Consider the following 15,505-nt stretch of genomic DNA (forward strand, 5'->3'; position numbering starts at 1 on the left):
AATAGCAAGCATATTAACAAAAGTAAGACCAAAAAAAAAAAAACAAAAAAGAAAAAGAAAAAGAAAAAATCACACTCAGACCTAGATATGGGAGATGTCAGACAATGACTTAGTATTTGTGAATAAAGGACATAGATGATATGATGAAGAATTCTGACAGAGTTGGAATCTATAAATAAGAATCGATAGCATACAAAAACGGCAGATGGTAATAAAGCTAAAGTGTTTTAAGAACTTATTTCTCAAAAATATAGGGGAAGCTGAATCACTTGGAATAGTGTTAATATGTATATTCCAATTCAGTACATCTCAGGTGATGCCTAAGAATTTGTATTTTTAACTAGCTCACAGTGATGGCAATACTGTTTATCCAGGGACCCTTATTTAAATAAGGTTATAAGACTTTACATTGTTTGGGAAGAATTAGAAGTTCTAATTTATATTAAACTGGAACAGGTAAAGAATGCATATTTTAATCTCCAAAGTAACTACATATAATAGTATGATATTGAAAAAAAACATTGAATGATTATAAAAATTCTTCATTATTCCAAAAGAATACAAGAAAGGAAAGAAGAAAAAAAAAACATAAAACAAGTAAAATGAGAATAAAAGAAATTGAAAGACAAAAATTTGACACAGATATATCAGTAATTACATTAAATGTTAATAGTATAGTGCACCAAGTAAAAGGAAATATCATTAAAGCCTTTCCTTAGAAAAAGCAATTTTAATATAAGGACACAAAAAGATTGAATTTAAAGGTATGTAAAAGGTATTCCAAGAAAATACTAATCAAAAGGAAGCTTATATAACTATAATGAGAGCAAAGTTAACACTAAGACAAGAATAGCTATTAAGGAATGAGGAACTCTTCATAATGATGAAAAGCATAATCTATCAAAAGGATATAATAAAACCAATTTTGTATTAACCTAATATTACAGCTTCTAAATTTATAAAGGAAAACTGAAAAAATTAAATTAAAACTCATAGATCCACTAGCATCTTCTGTCATCTGCAGTCCCGTGTTGCAGAAGGACTATTATTGGCAGGCATTATGGACAGGGAGATTGGGACTCCCTCTCTGCATCCAGCTCCCATGCATAGGATGAGAGCTCTGATCCAGGTGTAATAGGTCAAGAATACTTGATCCCCAAATTATCCCAGAGTCAGCAGACTTGTAGGGTAGAGGTTCCATGCCTGAAGAGGCAAGCCTAGAATTCCAGAGGCTACAACTCCCCAAGTTCCCATTCTTAGAACAGCTGTGTCACTCCAGGAGAAGTGGGGCATTTCTGTCCCCCTCCCCCAAGCTTTATTGCAGTGGAATGGAGCTTAGGCCCAGGGAAAGAGACAGATTCTAAGGACAGATAAATCCACAGCTCTACCTTAGGTGACTGACTTTATATGGAATATATCCTGAATAATTTCATGCTTAATAGTGTTGCCAAACACAAAGAATATTTTTGTTGTTGAGCAATTAAGGGAGTTGGTAACTCCTTTGATACGGCAGAAACAGGCAACATGGCAGAGCAACCAGAGATCCAGGAAAAGGGGCGGTCAATAAGAACCATTCTGATTTCACACTATTCTTTGGGAGTCTGAAAAATTATGTTTATGAGCTAGACTGTATCCACTCAGAAGCAATCAGAGCTCCCAAGTAAAGAAAGTTGGGAAGTATTTCCCGAGCCAAACACAGATCCAACAGCAAAACATAAAATTATTACTGGCTCAAGTGCCTTAAGCAAAATCTTTTGCAAAACACCAGCTGTACAATAAGTTATTCTGACCCAGAGACACAGCCTAGGAATTCAGCCTTAAAAATAAAATCTCACTAATTACTGATGGTCTAGAAGACTATGAAAATGCACAAGGCTTCCCACTTTCAGGAACAACTGGAGATAGAAACTTGGAGTTACTATTCCCTAGCTGAACATGGAAATATACTGTATACTCAACTCTAAAAACAGTACATAAGCCACACATACATCCAAAAGTAAAGGGTGAAAAAATAACTGGCCAGAGGGCCTTCAGCACAACTTTGACCAATAAATGGTTCATGTGAATTCTAGGAAGACAAACTAAGAAATAAAAACAAGGAAAAATGTCTTAGCAGGGACATTAAAGGCTACAAACTTTGGGGAAAATAGACATCACAGTATTTGTCTATCCATATCACTAAACAAATAAAAAATACTAAATGTAAAACAACAAAAACTAGGCCCAGAGAATGGGGCAGTTCAGTATCCAGAGTTAATTCAATATATCATTTAGAAAACCCAACTTTCAACAAAAATTACAAGACAAAAATGAACAGGAAAATGCCACCCATACATGGGTGAGTGAGGATAGAACTGACTTTGAGGGGGTTTGAACTTTGAAGATACAAAGTTCAGAACACCTATGAGTATGAATATGTTCAAAGAACTAAAGTAAATAATTTTTGAAGAACTAAAGGAAGGTATAATAAGAGTGGTTCATCAATAGGGACTATAAATAAGAGGATGGAAATAACTTAACGCAAATTCTGAAGATGAAAAACACAATGACCATAATAAAAAATTCACTAAGGTTACTCAGTAGTATATTTGAGTTGGAGTAACAGTAGATTTGATTTGAAGGTAGATGATGTATTCTAAGTAACAAAAGGAAAAGGAATGAAAAAAAAATTGACTGAGACTCAGAGACATGTGGGACATTCTTAATCAATCAATATGCATGTAATGGGAGTAGAAGAAAATTAAGAAAGGGAAAAGGGGGCAGAAAGAGTATTTGAATAAATACTTCCCAAATTTGATGAAAAATACTAATATATAAATCCAAGAATTTAACCAAACTCCAAGTAAGATAAACACAAAGAGATTCACATCTAGACACATCACGTTCAAAATGTCAAAAGCCAAAGATAAGATAAAATCTTGAAGGAAGCAAGAGGGAAATATTTCAGCATACACAAGTGAACCCCAATAAGATTAACAACTAACTTCTCATCTGAAACAATGGAGGCCATAAGGCAATGTGATGGCATATTCAAAGTGGTGAAAGAAAAATGAAGTCAACCAAAAATCCTGTCCAGGAAAGCTATATTTAAAAATTGAAGTTGAAATAAGGACATTCCCAGGTAAATAAAACCTAAGAGAATCCATTGGTGGTTGTTTTAGTTTGCTGAAGTTGTCATAATACAATACCAGAAATGGAGGACAATGGGAATTTATTAGTTCACAAATTTATAGTTCTAAGGCTATGAACATGTCCCAATTAAGGCACCAACAAGATGATACTTTGTCTGAAGAAAAGCCAATGGCATCTGGGGTTCTTCTGTCACATGGGAAGGCACAGAGCTTATTCTGCTGATCCTTCTCTCCCAGGTTTAGCTTCTGATTTCAGTGGCTTTCTCCAGAAAATCTCTGGGCTTCTATCTCAGCTTCTTGGATCTCCTATGGGTCTTCCTTGTTTCTCCTGGGTGCAAACTCTGGATTACATATCTTAGCTTCTCTGAGCTCTCTTCAAAATGTCTCTGCCTTTTATCCTCTCATAGAGGACTCCAGCAAGGGGACCAAGACCTACCTTGAATGGACAGGGTCACATCTCCTAGGAAACAACCTATCAAAAAGTTCCATCTATGATTGGTCTGCCCTGACAAGATTGGATCCAAAGAACATAGGTTTTTTGTTTTGTTTTGTTTTGTTTGTTTGTTTTTTCCTGGGGTAAAAAACATATTCAAACGAGCATCTGCCTTACAAGAAATACCAAAGAAAGTTCTTCAGGCTGAAAGAAATGACAACAGACAGTTATTTAACCTGCAAGAAAAAACAAAAAGGAAACTTTAGAAAAGCAAAATTTTAGAGGAAACAGGGTTTCCTGTATTTAACTGTGGGAAAAAGCATTAGCTTGTGTACAATTATCAATAAAAAATAGCAACTTGGGACCAATTAAAATATTTCTAGTAACAATGAAAAAAACCTAAGGATTAAATTTAGCTTATCAGTACAAATTTGGCTGTGCCAAGCAATTTCCTATATGATATCTCACAGTGTTGGATAGTCTTTTCAGGAAAGTATCAGGGTTCCCAGTTATTAATTGTTTAAAACAGTATTTTCCTAAGAAAGCACATCATGTGCAATAATCATTGTGTAAAAGAAAATTTGACAAATTATCTGATTAATTTTAATATCTCATTTCCATGTTTTCTCTACCAATTTTTATTCACTTTTATATAGTTCCCTATGTGGTACTGGTGTTAAAAGAGTAATTAGATTAGGGATATTGTTACTGCATATTGAAAAGCCATTCTATTCTTGATTTAATGAAGTCCTCTTATAATACTACAAAATTCGACAACACATTTCCATAGAATATTCCTTACAAACCTGCTCATGAAAGAATATCACACTCTTTAATATGAAGGTATGTGTTTTGTTGTTTTGTTTTGTATTTTTTTCTAGCTAGAAAATTAAAAGTGAACTCATGGTTACTTTGCATTTCATTTCCCCAGATAAAACCAATAAGTGCTCTGATGACGCAGCTACTAGAATGAATATGCCACAGTTTGATTGCCAGTGGCTTCAAGTTGATAAGCCATTTTGCTTACCAATCTGAAATGACTTATATCTTTAGTTTTATTTCATTACCTAACAAGCTTTTTGAAATTTATTTGTTTTCATTAGAAACTTTTATTATATTTAATACCAGGTGAAGGCATGTCTCAAAGCCTAAATAGCCAGACAGATAAGAGCACAGTGTGTGCTTAATTGGCTAGAATTTTGTAACAGATTACAGTAACTTAGGATCACTTTTAAGATTTATTTTAAATGTAGTATTTTGCTTTTGTTAACATGAATATGTGTGATGATCTCTGTGAAAAGACTCTAAATTGGCAACTCCTCCCACCTGATGCTTATTGACCTGACAAAAATGAATTGGGCACTTTGAGGAGGCCACCTGCACCTGGAAATCCACAATAAAGACAATGGCTAGTCCTTGGGCACTGTTTAGCTGCCAATGAATATGTTTTCCCTAAACAAAAGGAAAAGGAACCATCCTCAAAAAAAAAAAAAAAATGTGTTCAGCACCAATATTACAATGATAGAACAACTTTTCTCAAATATGCCAGTATTTGTATACTACAAGTATGATCTTCCAGAATTGCAATGCAATTTTCCTGCCATCGTAACTATTAATGTCTCTTGCTTGGTGGCCATGCCTTCATTGAGATGGTGACCGTAAAGCATGGAACTGTTTAGCTCAGACCTTTCAGAAACGTGAAAATGTTAATTCTTTCTTCATGTTTTCAATCTTATTAACTTTCCCTTTGGTCCATCCTAAGCCAAAATTGTAGCAATGCTTATTTAATTAGGAGTGCATTTTCCAGCACATTTTTAATGCTTCCTTCATTATAAAATGAATAAGTTCTGAATCAATAGTGACGATCAGATACCAAACAGATAAGACCATCAGCCCAAAGGAGCTTTGTTCATGAGGCTTCAATTTACTAGGCAAGTTTTTTCACTTTGGCTCTATATAATAATCCAGGAGAACAAATGACAAGGAAGCAGCAAAGACAACCAGTTCCTAGGGAGTGCTGCAATGCTTCATTATAACATAGTTTAGCTGCTAATGAAAACAAAAACAAAAACAGAAAATGTTCATTGAAAAATTGCTAACATGCTGTTGCCTGTGTTATCATTGGCTTTTAGCCTAATTTATGTACATCCAATTGCCCCCCTTAAAAATTTAAAGGACCCACTATGGTAAATTGGAATTTCTTTTGTTTAATAAAAGTATTGCCAGATAGGAACTGCCAGTTAGAAAATTGAATTTAATTTCCCTTTGTGAATAATTAGCTGTTAGTGTCTCTGTTCTCTTTAAGCATATAATTAACTTTTCTAATCAAATATTTCTTCTTTGGCATTATAAATATTACTATGAGCATTGTCATCAAATATTATACTTCCTTTTCATGACAAACTTAAGTGAAATAAATTGTTTACTCATGGGATGTTTACATATATTGGAAAACAATCAGAAAGATTGACTGTCAAGAATTTCTAATGGCAAGGTGTCTTTGTTTGGAAACACATTTCAGTTCTAAATTTCAGTTTTGAATATGCTACTGAGTCTCTGAAATTGCAGTCATGTATATGAAAATTTGGATATGAGCAGGCATTTGACTGCTTAGCACTGCAGTATGCTTCCAGGTCACCCTGAGCATCATTTATATCAAAATGATTCAACTAAAGTCTGGCTCATTGCCCATTTCTCAAGGCTACAACTCAGAGATATGTCTACATAATATAAAAGTAACTTTTGAAGAAGTAAAAAATCCAGTTAAATTGCTTAATTTTGCAACATATAATTTAAAAAGGAAATTAAATATTTGACTGAACTTACAAATTGAATTTATGAGTAGGCACGATCTTTTAAACAGAAAATTAATTAATGCTTATTTCTGAATCAGCTTTATAACCACTCTTAAGTGGTGGAGGTTTACTATGGATACAGTGACTCCCAAGTGACCTTAAAGAATTATATGAAATACTGTATGCCTGTTATATGTGATATTGGAAACAAGTAAATAAGTAAATGCTAAAACATCTGTAAAAATAACAGTTCATTGGAAGAATGTCTATTCTATTAATAATTTTATGTATATGTTTTGCTCAACTAAACTATCTTATCCCAAATAACAATGTGGAAAGGACAGGGATTACTATAGAAGTCTCAGGTATTCTGCTCAAGCTTCCCTAAATAATTATAAATCTTATAAGAAGGTACTTTTGTCAAGACCACTATTGTATTATGGCTGTCGGCTACATCTACAGGAAAAAAGTACAAGGTATATTTTAAGAGAATAATCTATCTTGCAGAATTTCTAACTTTACCTGAAAAAAACCATATGAAAATTTTGTCTTCAATATTGGTAGAAAAGGGTAGGAAATTTCACTCTCTTTAGAATAAGTATAGGGAAAAATTCTGACTCCACTTAAAAAGTTTAAATCCTATAAAATCCAAGAGATGCCTTAACATTTCAAAATATTTTACCCAATACTAATTGACCATTTACATTAGTATCTTATTTATTTTCTGGTTATATCATAAAAGCTCAAGTTACTAATATGTAGTCCATTCTCAAAACAGAGGATAAATTTATCAATATGATTTGATTAGACAACAAATCAAGTTTTGTGCATTTTTAAAAAACTCTAAGTATAGATTAGTCCATTTTTATGGACTTCCATATCAAATGTGAGAAAAACAAAAAATAAATTGGGCCTATAAATTGACATTTGTTTTGCTTTCACAATATGTATTATTTATCGTGCTATCCAATATGTTCTGTGGATGTGCACTTAGGGAACAGAAACTCTTTTTAATATTAGTGTTGGCAAACCATAATTAGTAAATTAAATCTTCTCTGGTAAGGCTGAGAGTATATTCCAAAGCCAAACAGAAATTACTATGGTATATTCAGACATGGCTCCCTTCCAATACTGCAGATAATTCAGAATTGACTCTGTGAGTGTATGTGTGTAGAATTCATTATTGATAAATTATAATTAACCCCTTTTATTATTCCAATTAGATGAAACTAACAACAAATAATATAATTTCAATTTTTCTTTAAAAATCAATGCTTCCATATACAGTAAGATAAATGTCTGAGGCAAAACAGAAGAAATTTCATTCTAAACAGGTAGTATTACAATATACCAGTAGAAAAGGATGAGATTCACTTCAGTTTTTGAAAATAAATAAATTACCCTAAATGCACCTTTCATATACATTATTGGGAGAAATATGACTTTCATTGTCGGTGAACTAATAATTTGAATTGCTATGATATATTTAGTGCTCATATCAAGAGGCCAATTTATAGTTTTAAAAAAAGACTTTTAAAACTTCACTTTCACAAGTAAAGAATAGCAATATAAAGGTCAATGTTGATACTCAATGAAAGTTCCAGGCCTTTCAAAAATAATTGACATGATGCAGTATAGTCATTTCTTTTATATAACTCTCTTAATCTAGTTTTCTTAGTCATTTACTGACAGTGTCCATGGTCTCCTAAAGCCAGTTACAGGAATAAAGCACTGCATAGCTGTAAATTGTGATCTGCTTTTATAAATTGTGTCATGCTGTATTCCCACATCCTGTATAAACTGTAGGAGATTCAGGGAAAGGACTTAGTAGAAATTGAATTTTTAAATTATTTGTCTTCATAGATAAATAAAATTATATCACTGTGCTCTCAACTGTTTAGCCTATACATGACCTTTCTATTTACTGAGTACTTATTGAGTATTGAGCAGGTACCGGAAATATTGAAAGGTATGGTAGTATAAAAAGGGACTTCTGACTTAGAGAAATTTATAAACTTGATTGAGGATATATTATATTCACAAAAATATTGAGTAGTAGAAGGCTGTGGACAGTAGGATTATAGGTACACTTGTTACATTATTGAAATTATTTAAAAAATGGAAAAGGAGTGGTCTTGATGGTTCAAGAAAGAATTTATGCAAAATTTGAGAATGAAATTGAACTTTGAAGGAAGAGTAAAAGGTATTGATAAATTAGAGAGAAGAGTGACAAGTATTCCAGAAAGTACAACAGAGAAGAAGCAAATCCAAGAAATCAGGATTTAGCATGGCATATGCATCCAGCAGGAAAGCAATGTCCTTGTTGGTGAGTGGTGATAGGTAAAGTTGTATCCAGATTGAGAAAGGTCTGAATAGTAATTTTCAAAAGTTGAATCATATCCTCTTGAGGGTGAGGATTCCTAATCATTCTGCAGCAGGAGGAAGACAGTGAGGGACTGTCTTTGAAGTCTGTGTTGGGGAAATTAAATTCTGGATCAATCCAAAACAAGTGGGCAGAATCTCCAAAACAAGCTTGTCTATACTAAGAAACACAAAGAGGTTGCATTCAAGTAACGTTTCTCCCTGCAACTTATTCATTTCCAGAATTTTTATTTCTCTTTTTATTCTACATGCACACATGTGCACACATTGTTTTTAGGTATCATTTACCTGAATTATTCATGACAAATGAAGTTCTAAGCAACTGAAAATCCAGAAATAATTTATTTTGGCTTTAGTGTGCTTAGTAAGACTGATTTGAAATGAATTTATCACATAGATTTGCCTTATGCTATAGCCACATTAGGCTTTTTTGTTATTCCCCAAATGCACCATCAACTGGGCTGTTTCTGCACCTTGCTCCAAGCCAGTCCCATACCAGGAATGCTATTGCTGACTATTGTTACATTCTTATAATTTGCCAAATATTGTTACAACTGCTTTTCATTGGTCAGCTCATTCAATCCTTACAACAACCCTATGATGTTGATTTTACAAATGGAATAATTGACATCCAGAGTCCAGTAACTAACACTAAGTCGTGAATAATCTTTATAATCATCTTTCTTCTGCCAGTGACTAGCACAGTGATACCACTGAATAATGGTTGAATAAATAAGTAATTGATGAAGAAGAAGACAAAGAGGACCAAGAGTAGGTATAAGGAAGCAGTGAGACTGTACATGAGAAATTTAATATAAGTACTTGAAATAAGGTTAAGGCTTAGTACCAGAAATAGTCATGTCTGATCAATTACTAAAAATATTCAAGTAGTTAGATTGTGTTTGTGAAGAAACAACACAACAATATCTTCTTTAGGATTTAGTTTTAAAGAATCATCAGAAGATCTTAGCTCATAAGAGTGGATGCATATCATATCTTGCAGAGAGGTCTAACTTATCAGGTATAGCTCAAAAGAGTTGACAGCTAAACTGGCCTCTCTTTCTGTTGAAATCACTGGTCACAGAAATCTTGACAGCAATATGTACTCCCTCATAACTGGAAAAGGATAATTTGAATAAAACGCTGATATAGGCTAGCAAAGGATACATATAGCTATTATTAACTATTTTAATTTGGGAGGAAGAGAATTGTAAATATAGTCCTTCCAATGCTGTGTGAGATAATACTGGTCACATATTCATACATGTATGTTATTCCTCCTGATTCTCCTTAAGAAAGACATCATTATTTTAGTGACTTGAATAAGGAAGTATATGCACAAGGAAGTAACATGCTTAAAGTCAAATGGTTGTTAGGTGGTAGAACAGGAATCCAAATAATAATTTGACAAAAACTACATTGGGTAGATTCTGGTTGATCAAGATGGCAGTGTAAGACACTCCAAGATTCCATTCTCCCACAGCATTTTTGAACAATTAGCAAAAACAAACAGAGCCAACTTCCTGAGAACTCTGAAAAACAGTTAAAGGAATGCACTAATAGGATGAATGATGAACCGAAAAACATGGTAGGAGAAGATCATGGCACCCTTGCTGGCCCCTCCCTCTACCTCACTTAAATCATGGTGTGGAGCTGGCCTTCACTCCCACTGTGGGTCTCTGGCCCTGTTCTAGAGGGGGCAGATTAACCCCTATGGGAATACTGGGGTGCCTGTATTTTTGTGCCAGTCTATGAGGTGGCAGCATGAAAGACAGAACCAGGACACACTTCTCTCCCAGAACTTGCTCTAATGGCAGAGGCAGCTTGCAGACAGTGAAAACAATGTAAGAAAGAATTAAATCAAAATTGCCTTGGCAACTGACTTTAAGACATACATTAGAGTGCCAAGGATGGGGGTGGGTAGGATCTCTACTTCTTAAGGAATAGAAAAGGCATTTGAATTCCTGTAAACAGGGGGAATGCCTAAGCCAAGGCAAACATGAGCTCAGGACATGGTGCAGGCTCAGGGGGAAAAAAAAATCAAGATTAGAACTGGAAGAAGAAAGATTCTCTGAATTCAAAGACAAGGCAATTGAAATGATTTAGGCTGAGGAACAGAAAGAAAAAAAAAAGAATGAAAAAGAAAAGCATAAAGTGTCTAAGCATCCTCTGGAAACTATCTTTTGCACCAATGTATTAAGGGAATCCCAGAAGGAGAACAAAGAAAGAAAAGAATAGAAGGAATATTTGAAGAAATAACATCTGAAATTCTCCCAAATTTAATGAAAGACAAGAATGTATATGTTCAAGGAACATAACAAACCACAAAGAGGATAAATGTCAAGAGAACCATACCCAATAGATAGTAGTCAAACTGGAGACTGTCAAGGACAAGGAGACAGTACTTCAAGCTGCAAGAGAAAAGCAACATGTTATGTATGAGGGATTCCCAGTAAGATTAAGTGTCCATTTCTCATCAGAAACCATAAATGTAAGAAGACTGTGGGATGAAATATTTAAAGTTCTGAAAGAATGTGTGCTGGTTTGGAGGTGTTATATACCCCAGAAAAGGCCATTTCTTTCAGTCCATTCCTGTGTGGATTGTAAAAGGCAACACATTTTTGGTATATTGCATTCCAGCAGCTTTAGCAAACTGAAACAGAAAGCAATTGCCAGCCATGGATTTTACATCTGGTGAGAATGTTTTACAAAAATAAGGGAGAGGAGTGGGGCAAGATGGCAGAGTGGTGAGGTGTGGAATTTAGTTACTACTCTAGGGCAGCTGGTAATTAGCCAGGGACTCTATGAAACAGCATTTTTGGGTCTCCAGTGACCAGTCACACATTGTAACTAGTCTGGAATGGGTGGAACAGATAAGATCTCAGCTAAACCTGTAAGTTTCCCTGTCCAGGGGTATGCACCCCTCCCCTCCCAGACCCAGTGGACTTTTGTTCAGCTGTCTCCCTGAGGGGGAAAAAATCTGCTGGGAGCAAGAAGTGGGGCTCAGCCCAGCCTCAATCACAGAATTAACAAATTAATTAATTAACTTTTGGAGTTAGGGTGTTCAGGGTGCTGGAGAAGGACTGGGATCCAGGAAGGGGAGGCACATAGAAGTGGACACCAAATTGTGCTCTCACTACATGGTTCCAAAAAGGCTTGTTTTGTTTTGTTTTGTTTTCCCCTACATTTTGTCCCTTTTCTGTTCTTGCTCTCTGATTCCTTATCTTTTTTACATTTCAGTAGCCCCCAAGTAAGGGTGGAATTAAAGGTGTGGGAGAGTAATTATCCAGGTGAAAGAGTTAATAGCCTAAAGCACATATATTTAAATACTCTTTATTGGGACTGACAAAACTTGGGGGCTGGGGAAAGGCTTAAAAAGGGATTTCTTCTATTTTTCTTTTCTTTTTCTCTTTTTTTTTCTTTTTAAAATAACTATTCTAAGTAGCTCTTTACAGAAAGCCTCAGATATTTGCAACTTGCCTTTGGATCCAGACAACTGAGATCTGAGATAGGTCAATGAACCTAGCCAGGGAGACAATTCCCTAAAGGTCATGACTTCCCCAAGAAAAGGGGGATGTGATCCAGCTCCAGTGACAACCCTCCTCCAAGGAACTTAGAAGACCCCAGGGGCTAGAAAACAGAAACCAGCTTCAGTCAGCCATGCCCCTGACAGGGACTGAGTCTATGGAGAACTAAAGGCATCACACCTCTTTAAACTGGTGGGGAGCTGCAGGTTGACAAGTGTCACCTGCTGGACAGGATAGGAAAAGCACAGAGTCCAGGGGCCTCACAGGATGGTCTCATTATCAGGGAAACTACATATCCTTCTCCTGAGACCTGGGCCTCTCTGGACTGGGAAAATCTGACTGGGGTCGACCATATCTGAGGAAACCCTCTCACAAAAAGGTTGCATAGAGGCAGAGCAAGGAACAGAAAAACAAGAGGTGAAAAATCTTGGCCAACTAAATAGAAGCTAAGTTAGAGGTCTAGAATAAGTCAAACTGAACACTAAAGGATAGAGAACAAAGCCAACCAAGAAGAAAATCCTAGGTAAAAGAGTGAAAACAAGCTTCAGAATAAACTAATCAAGAAAGTCAGATGCCTAGACAGCTTAAGATAATGAGCCATACTAGGAAACACAAAAATATGGACCAGCCAAAGGAACAAATAGTTCGAATGAGATACAGGAGTTGAGACAACTAATTAAAGATGCTCAAACAAATCTCCTAAATCAATTCAATGAACTGAGGGAAGATATGGCAAAAGAGATGAAGGATATGAAGGAGACACTGGATGACCATAAAGAAGAATTCACAAGCTTGAAAAAACAAATGGAAGAACTTATGGGAATAAAAGGAACAACAGAAGAGATGAAAAACACAATGGAGGGATACAACAGTAGATTTGAACAGGCAGAAGAAAGAATCAGTGAACTGGAAGACAAGACATTTGAATTCATACACACAAAAGAACAGATTGGGAAAATATAAGTGGGGTCTTAGGGAGCTGAATAGCAACACGAAGTGTACAAATATACATGGTATTGGTGTCCCAGAAGGAGAACAGAAAGGAAAAGGGGCAGAAAGAGTAATAGACTGAAAATTTTCAAACTCTTATGAAAGACAGAAAATTACAGATTCAAGAAGTACAGTGTACCCCAAGCAGAATAGATCCCAATAGACCTACTCCAAGACACTTACTGATCAGATTGCCCAATATCAAAGACAGACAGAATTCTGAAAGCAGCAAGAGAAAAGCAATCCATCACATACAAGGGAAGCTCGATAAGATTATGTACAGATTTCTTACATAGAGAAAAACTGCCAACCAAGAATTCTATATTTAGCAAATCTGTCCTTCAGAAATGAGAGAGAGATTAAAATATTTTCAGACAAACAGACACTGACAGTTTGCAAAGAAGACACCAGTGCTACAAGAAATACTAAAGGAAGTGCTATAGGCTGATAGGAAAAATGAGGGAGAGATTAAGATATTCCCAGATAAACAAAATCTGTAATGAGCAAACTCTGAAAGTTCAGAGGAAGAACACAGGTTAACAGAAGATAGAAAGATTGTAGAAATTGGGCATTTGATGCTGAAGGAGTTCAGAATGTTCAACAGGATTGAATGTAAAGATCCAGAAATGGATTGCAGAATATTATGTGATAGCAGCACAATACTGTAAGTATAATGAACACAGCTGAGTGTGAGTATGGTTGAAAAAGGAAGGCTAAGGACATGTGTGACACCAGAGGGAAAGATAAAGGATAAAACTGGGACTCTATAACTTAGCTAAAACTAGTGTGAATGACACTAGTTAAATGTAGAAATATGGGAAAACTTTTACATGAGGGAAAACAAGTGAATTTCAACATTGCAAGTTGTTGAAAATGGGATTGTATATGGAAAAAAATAAATAATCAATGAAAACTAGGGTCCATAGTTAACAATAACATTGTAATATTCTTCCATTAATTATACCAAAGGTAATACACCAAAGCTAATATCAACAGTGGGGGATATAAGGAGGGATATGGGATTCTTGTTGTCATTTCTCCTTTTTTATTTTATTTTATTTTTTATTCTTTATTCTTTTATCCTTTTTTTTCTTTTTCTCTTTCTTCTTCCGTGCGTGTGTGTTTGTGTGTGTGTAAGAAATGAAATTGTTCCCACACAGATTGTGGTGGTGAAAGCATAATTATGTGATTATACTGGGAGCTATTGATTGGTCACTAGGGATGGATTGCATGGTGTGCAGAAAAAAAAAACTGCTTAAAAAATAAACAGAAAGATACAAGTGCTGGAGAAGATGTGAAGAGAGAGATATACCTAGTCACTGTTGGTAAGGTAGTAAAATGGTGCAGCCTCTCTGGAGGGCAGTGTGGTGGTTCCACAGGAGGCTAGTATAGGGTTGCCATATGTGCTGGTTTGAGTGTATTATGTCCCCCAAAACACCATTATCTTTGATGTAATCTTGTGTGGGCAGATGTATCAGTGTTGATTAGATTGTAATTCTTTGTGTTTCCAGGGAGATATGACCCACCCAACTGTGGGTGATGATTCTAATTGGATAATTTCCATGGAGGTGTGACCCCACCCATTTAGGGTGGGTCTGAATCAGTTCACTGGAGCATTATATAAGCTCAGACAGGAGGGAGCTTGCTACAGCCAAGAGGGATGCTTTGAAGAATGCACAGAAGCTGAGATAGTAGCTGCAGATGAGAGACAGTTTGAAGACAGCCAGTGAAAGCAGACCCTTGCTCCAGAGAAGCTAAGAGAGTACAAATACCCCAAGAGCAACTAATAGTGACATTTTGAGGAGCTGAAGCCTAGAGAGGAACGTCCCAGGAGAAAGCCATTTTGAAACCAGAACTTGGAGCAGACGCCAGCCATGTGCCTTCCCAGCTAACAGAGGTTTTCCAGACACCATTGACCATCCTCCAGTGAAGATACCCAATTGTTGATGCATTACCTTGGACAGTTTATGGCCTTAAGACTGTAACTGTGTAACTGAATAAATCCCCTTTTATAAAAGCCAATCTATTTCTTGTATTTTGCATTGTAGCAGCATTAGCAAACTAGATCACCATATGATCCTGCAACCTTGTTATTTGGTATATGCTCAGAAGAACTGAGAGCAGGGAAATGAATAGACATTTACACAATTTGCAATGAATGAAGGCAGCCTAACTGTACATCGATGTGTGAATGGAAGGGCAAACTCTGGTGTATATATAAAACAGAATATTGAACAGCTGCAAGGA

This window comes from Choloepus didactylus, chromosome 13 (genome assembly GCF_015220235.1).
Source record: "Choloepus didactylus isolate mChoDid1 chromosome 13, mChoDid1.pri, whole genome shotgun sequence".
Taxonomy (NCBI): domain Eukaryota; kingdom Metazoa; phylum Chordata; class Mammalia; order Pilosa; family Megalonychidae; genus Choloepus; species Choloepus didactylus.